Source organism: Triticum dicoccoides, chromosome 7B, assembly GCF_002162155.2.
Source record: "Triticum dicoccoides isolate Atlit2015 ecotype Zavitan chromosome 7B, WEW_v2.0, whole genome shotgun sequence".
In the NCBI taxonomy this organism is placed as follows: Eukaryota; Viridiplantae; Streptophyta; class Magnoliopsida; order Poales; family Poaceae; genus Triticum; species Triticum dicoccoides.
The window spans coordinates 682,530-690,115 of record NC_041393.1 but is presented as its reverse complement, the minus strand read 5'-3'; positions in this window follow the sequence as shown (position 1 = coordinate 690,115).

Below are 7,586 nucleotides of genomic sequence, written 5' to 3'. Positions count from 1 at the left end.
TTGTACACCCCTGCCAAACTCAGGGCAGGGTATACAATAGGTCTGGTACACAGCATGGCATACTTTATAGAACCTATGGCTGAGGCATAGGGAATGACTTTCATTCTCTTTCTATCTTCTGTCGTGGTCGGGCTTTGAGTCTTACTCAATTTCACACCTTGTAACACAGGCAAGAACTCTTTCTTTGACTGTTCCATTTTGAACTATTTCAAAATCTTGTCAAGGTATGTACTCATTGAAAAAACTTGTCAAGCGTCTTGATCTATCTCTATAGATCTTGATGCTTAAGATGTAATCAGCTTCACTGAGGTCTTTCTTTGAAAAACTCCTTTCAAACACTCCTTTATGCTTTGCAGAATAATTGTACATTATTTCCGATCAATAATATGTCATTCACATATACTTTATCAGAAATGTTGTAGTGCTCCCACTCACTTTCTTGTAAATACAGGCTTCACCGCAAGTCTGTATAAAACTATATGCTTTGATCAACTTATCAAAGCGTATATTCCAACTCCGAGATGCTTGCACCAGTCCATAGATGGATCGCTGGAGCTTGCATATTTCCTTAGCACCTTTAGGATTGACAAAACCTTTCTGGATGCATCATATACAACTCTTCTTTAATAAATCCATTAAGGAATGCACTTTTGTTTATCCATTTGCCAGATTTCATAAAATGCGGCAATTGCTAACATGATTCGGACAGACCTAAGCATAGATACAAGTGAGAAACTCTCATCGTAGTCAACACCTTGAACTTGTCGAAAACCTTTTTGCGACAATTCTAGCTTTGTAGATAGTAACACTACTATCAGCGTCCGTCTTCCTCAAAGATCCATTTAATCTCAATGGCTCGCCAATCAATGGGCAAGTCAATCAAAGTCCATACTTTGTTCTCATACATGGATCCCATCTCAGATTTCATGGCCTCAAGCCATTTCACGGAATCTGGGCTCATCATCGCTTCCTCATAGTTCGTAGGCTCGTCATGGTCAAGTAACATGACCTCCAGAACAGGATTACCGTACCACTCTGGTGTGGATCTCACTCTGGTTTACCTACGAGGTTCGATAGTAACTTGATCTGAAGTTACATGATCATCATCATTAGCTTCCTCACTAATTGGTGTAGTAGTCACAGGAACAGATTTCTGTGATGAACTACTTTCCAATAAGGGAGCAGGTATAGGTACCTCATCAAGTTCTACTTTCCTCCCACTCACTTCTTTCGAGAGAAACTCCTTCTCTAGAAAGGATCTATTCAAAGCAACGAATATCTTGCCTTCGGATCTATGATAGAAGGTGTACCCAACATTTTCTTTTGGGTATCCTATGAAGACGCACTTCTCCGATTTGGATTCGAGCTTATTAGGTTGAAACTTTTTCACATAAGCATTGCAACCTCAAACTTTAAGAAGCGACGGCTTAGGTTTCTTGCCAAACCATAGTTAATATGGTGTCGTCTCAACGGATTTAGATGGTGCCCTATTTAACGTGAATGCAGTTGTCTCTAATGCATAACCCCAAAACGATAGTGGTAGATCGGTAAGAGACATCATAGATCGCACCATATCTAATAAAGTACGGTTATGACGTTCGGACACACCATTACACTATGGTGTTCCAGGTGGCGTGAGTAGTGAAACTATTTCACATTGTTTTTAACTGAAGGCCAAACTCGTAACTCTAATATTTTACTTCTGCGATCATATCGTAGAAACTTTTATTTCTGTTATGATGATTCTCCACTTCACTCTAAATTCTTTGAACTTTTCAAATGTTTCAGACTTGTGTTTCATCAAGTAGATATACTCATATCTGCTCAAATCATCTGTGAAGATCAGAAAATAATGATACCTTCCGCGAGCCTCAATATTCATCGGACCACATACATCAGTATGTATGATTTCCAACAAATCTGTTGCTCGCTCCATTGTTCTAGAGAATGGACTCTTAGTCATCTTGCCCATGAGGCATGGTTCGCAAGCATCAACTGATTCATAATCAAGTGATTCCAAAAGCCCATCAGCATGGATTTTCTTCATGCGCTTTACACCAATATGACCTAAACGGTAGTGCCACAAATAAGTTGCACTATCATTATTAACTTTGCATATTTTGGCTTCAATATTATGAAAATGTGTATCACCACGATCGAGATCCAACAAACCATTTTCATTGGGTGTATGACCATAGAAGGTTTTATTCATGTAAACAGAACAACAATTTATTATCTTAGTTAAATCTATAACCATATTGCAATAAACATGATCAAATCATATTCATGCTCAACGCAAACACCAAATAAAACTTATTTAGGTTCAACACTAATCGCAAAAGTATAGGGAGTGTGCGATGATGATCATATCAATCTTGGAACCACTTCCAACACACATCGTCACTTCACCCTTAACTAGTCTCTGTTCATTCTGCAACTCCCATTTCGAGTTACTACTCTTAGCAACTGAACTAGTATCAAATACCAAGGGGTTGCTATAAACACTAGTAAAGTACACATCAATAACATGTATATCAAATATAGCTTTGTTCACTTTGCCATCCTTCTTATCCACCAAATACTTGGGGTAGTTTCGCTTCTAGTGACCAGTCCCTTTGGAGTACAAGCACTTAGTCTCAGGCTTAGGTCCAGACTTGGGTTTCTTCACTTGAGCAGCAACTTGTTTGCCGTTCTTCTTGAAGTTCCCCTTCTTCCCTTTTCCCTTTCTCTTGAAACTAGTGATCTTGTCAATCATCAACACTTGATGTTTTCTTGATTTCTACCTTCGCCGATTTTTGCATCGCGAAGAGCTTGGGAATTGTTTTCATCATCCCTTGCATATTATAGTTCATCACTAAGTTCTACTAACTTGGTGATGGTGACTAGAGAATTCTGTCAATCACTATTTTTATCTGGAAGATTAACTCCCACTTGATTCAAGCGATTGTAGTACCCAGATAATCTGAGCACATGCTCACTGCTTGAGCTATTCTCCTCCATCTTTTAGCTATAGAACTTGTTGGAGACTTCATATCTCTCAACTCGGGTATTTGCTTGAAATATTAACTTAAACTCCCGAAACATCTCATATGGTCCATGACGTTCAAAACGTCTTTGAAGTCCCGATTCTAAGCTGTTAAGCATGGTGCACTAAACTATCAAGTAGTTATCATATTGAGCTAGCCAAACGTTCATAACGTCTGCATCTTCTCGTGCAATAGGTCTGTCACCTAGTGGTGCATCAAGGACATAATTCTTCTGTGCAGCAATGAGGATAATCCTCAGATCACGGATCCAATCCGTATCATTGCTACTAACATCTTTCAACTTAGTTTTCTCTAGGAACATATCAAAAATAAAACAGGAGAGCTAAACACGAGCAATTGATCTACAACATAGATATGCTAATACTACCAAGACTAAGTTCATGATAAATTAAAGTTCAATTAATCATATTACATAAGAACTCCCACTTAGATAGACATCCCTCTAGTCATCTAAGTGATCATGTGATCCAAATCAACTAAACCATAACTGATCATCACGTGAAATGGAGTAGTTTTCAATGGTGAACATCACTATGTTGATCATATCTACTATATGATTCACACTCGACCTTTCGGTCTCAGTGTTCCGAGGCCATATCTGCATATGCTAGGCTCGTCAAGTTTAACCTGAGTATTCTGCGTGTGCAAAACTGGCTTGCACCCGTTGTAGATGGACGTAGAGCTTATCACACCCGATCATCACGTGGTGTCTGGGCACGACGAACTTTGGCAATGCTGCATACTTAGGGAGAACACTTTTTATCTTGAAATTTAGTGAGAGATCATCTTATAATGCTACCGTCAATCAAAGCAAGATAAGATGCATAAAATATAAACATCACATGCAATCAAAATATGTCACACGATATGGCCATCATCATCTTGTGCCTTTGATCTCCATCTCCAAAGTATCGTCATGATTTCCATCGTCATCGGCATGACACCATGATCTCCATCATCTTGATCTATATCAATGTGTCGTCACATGGTCGTCTCGCCAACTATTGCTCTTGCAACTATTGCTATCGCATAGCGATAAAGTAAAGCAATTATTTGGCGCTTGCATCTTACGCAATAAAGAGACAACCATAAGGCTTCTGCCAGTTGCCGATAACTTCAACAAAACATGATCATCTTATACAACAACTTATATCTCATCACGTCTTGACCATATCACATCACAACATGCCCTGCAAAAACAAGTTAGACATCCTCTACTTTGTTGTTGCAAGTTTAACGTGGCTGCTACAGGCTGAGCAAGAACCGTTCTTACCTACGCATCAAAAACCACAATGATAGTTTGTCAAGTTGGTGTTGTTTTAACCTCGCAAGCACCGGGCGTAGCCACAGTCGGTTCAACTAAAGTTGGAGAAACTGACACCCGCCAGCCACCTGTGTGCAAAGCACGTCGGTAGAACCATTCTCGCGTAAGAGTACGCGTAATGTCGGTCCAGGCCGCTTCATCCAACAATACCGCCGAACCAAAGTATGACATGCTGGTAAGCAGTATGACTTATATCGCCCACAACTCACTTGTGTTCTACTCATGCATATGACATCTACGCATAAAACCTGGCTCGGATGCCACTATTGGGGAACATAGTAATTTCAAAAATTTCCCTACGCACACGCAAGATCATGGTGATGCATAGCAACGAGAGGGGAGAGTGTTGTCTACGTACCCTCGTAGACCATTCGCTGAAGCGTTATATCAACGCGGTTGATGTAGTTGTACGTCTTCACGTCCGACCGATCCAAGTACCGAAAGCACGGCACCTCTGAGTTCTGCACACGTTCGGCTCGGTGACGTCCTCGCCTTCTCGATCCATCAAGAGGGGCGAAGTAGTAGATGAGTTCCGGCAGCACAGCGGTGTGGTGATGGTGTTGGTGAAGAACAATCTCCGTAGGGCTTCGCCTAAGCACTACGAAAACTATGACGGGGGATAAACTAGAGGGGACGGGGTTGCCGGCACAAGGCTTGGTGTTTCTTGATGTGTCTTTGGTGCTAGCCCTGCCCCTCTATTTATATGTTGAGCCCTGGGGTCGAAACTTGGAGTAAAAGCCTCCACAAAGTCGGTTTCACCCGAAAGGCAAGAGTCCTTCTCGGACTCCAGGGCCAGACGCCAGGGTTCCCAGCGTCTGGACCCAGACGCCAGGGACCCTGGCGTCTGGCCCCTGGACTCTGCAAAACTTCCTTTTGCGCTTTCCAAAAACCTTGTGGGCTTTCCCCTTTGGCCCAAATAAAGTGTTCTCGTACCCAAACATTTCGGGAAACATCTGGAACCCCTTCTGGTGAATTCCGGAACCCTTCCGGTGACCAAACACTATTATCCCATATATCAAACTTTATCTCCGAACCATTCCGGAGTTCCTCATCATGTCCGTGATCTCATCCCGGACTCCAAACAACATTCGGTCATCAACATACATAACTCATATAGTACTATATCATCAACGAATGTTAAGCGTGCGGACCCTACGGGTTCGAGAACTATGTAGACATGACCGAGACACCTCTCTGGTCAATAACCAATAGCAGGACCTGGATGCCCATATTGGCTCCTACATATTCTACGAAGATCTTTATCGGTCAGACCGCATAACAACATACGTTGTTCACTTTGTCATCGGTATGTTACTTGCCCGAGATTCGATCGTCGGTATCTCAATACCTAGTTCAATCTCGTTACCGGCAAGTCTCTTTACTCGTTCTGTAATACATCATCCCGTAACTAACTCATTAGCTGCAATGCTTGCAAGGCTTATAGTGATGTGCATTACCGAGTGGGCCCAGAGATACCTCTCCGACAATCGGAGTGACAAATCCTAATCTCGAAATACGCCAACTCAACAAGTACCTTTGGAGACACCTGTAGAGCACCTTTATAATCACTGACTTATGTTGTGGCACACAAAGTGTTCCTCCGGTAAACGGGAGTTGCATAATCTCATAGTCATAGGAACATGTATAAGTCATGAAGAAAGCAATAGCAACAAACTAAACGATCAAGTGCTAAGCTAATGGAATGGGTCAAGTCAATCACATCATTCTCCTAATGATGTGATCCCGTTAATCAAATGACAACTCATGTCTATGGTTAGGAAACTTAACCATCTTTGATCAACGAGCTAGTCAAGTAGAGGCATACTAGTGACACTCTGTTTGTCTATGTATTCACACATGTATTATGTTTCCGGTTAATACAATTCTAGCATGAATAATAAACATTTATCATGAAATAAGGAAATAAATAATAACTTTATTATTGCCTCTAGGGCATATTTCCTTCAGTCTCACACTTGCACTAGAGTCAATAATCTAGATCACATCGCCATGTGATTTAACATCAATAGTTCACATCACCATGTGATTAACACCCATAGTTCACATCGTCATGTGACCAACACCCAAAGGGTTTACTAGAGTTAATAATCTAGTTCACATCGCTATGTGATTAACACCCAAAGAGTACTAAGGTGTGATCATGTTTTGCTTGTGAGAGAAGTTTAGTCAATGGGTCTGCAACATTCAGATCCGTATGTATTTTGCAAATTTCTATGTCAACAATGCTCTGCATGGAGATACTCTAGCTAATTGCTCCCACTTTCAATATGTATCCAGATTGAGACTTAGAGTCATCTGGATCAGTGTCAAAACTTGCATCGACGTAACCCTTTACGACGAACCTTTTGTCACCTCCATAATCGAGAAACATATCCTTACTCCAGTAAGGATAATTTTGACCAATGTCCAATGATCTACTCCTAGATCACTATTGTACACCCTTGCCAAACTCAGGGCAGGGTATACAATAGGTCTGGTACATAGCATGGCATACTTTATAGAACCTATGGCTGAGGCATAGGGAATGACTTTCATTCTCTTTCTATCTTCTGTCGTGGTCGGGCTTTGAGTCTTACTCAATTTCACACCTTGTAACACAGGCAAGAACTCTTTCTTTGACTGTTCCATTTTGAACTATTTCAAAATCTTGTCAAGGTATGTACTCATTGAAAAAACTTGTCAAGCGTCTTGATCTATCTCTATAGATCTTGATGCTTAAGATGTAATCAGCTTCACTGAGGTCTTTCTTTGAAAAACTCCTTTCAAACACTCCTTTATGCTTTGCAGAATAATTGTACATTATTTCCGATCAATAATATGTCATTCACATATACTTTATCAGAAATGTTGTAGTGCTCCCACTCACTTTCTTGTAAATACAGGCTTCACCGCAAGTCTGTATAAAACTATATGCTTTGATCAACTTATCAAAGCGTATATTCCAACTCCGAGATGCTTGCACCAGTCCATAGATGGATCGCTGGAGCTTGCATATTTCCTTAGCACCTTTAGGATTGACAAAACCTTTCTGGATGCATCATATACAACTCTTCTTTAATAAATCCATTAAGGAATGCACTTTTGTTTATCCATTTGCCAGATTTCATAAAATGCGGCAATTGCTAACATGATTCGGACAGACCTAAGCATAGATACAAGTGAGAAACTCTCATCGTAGTCAACACCTTGAACTT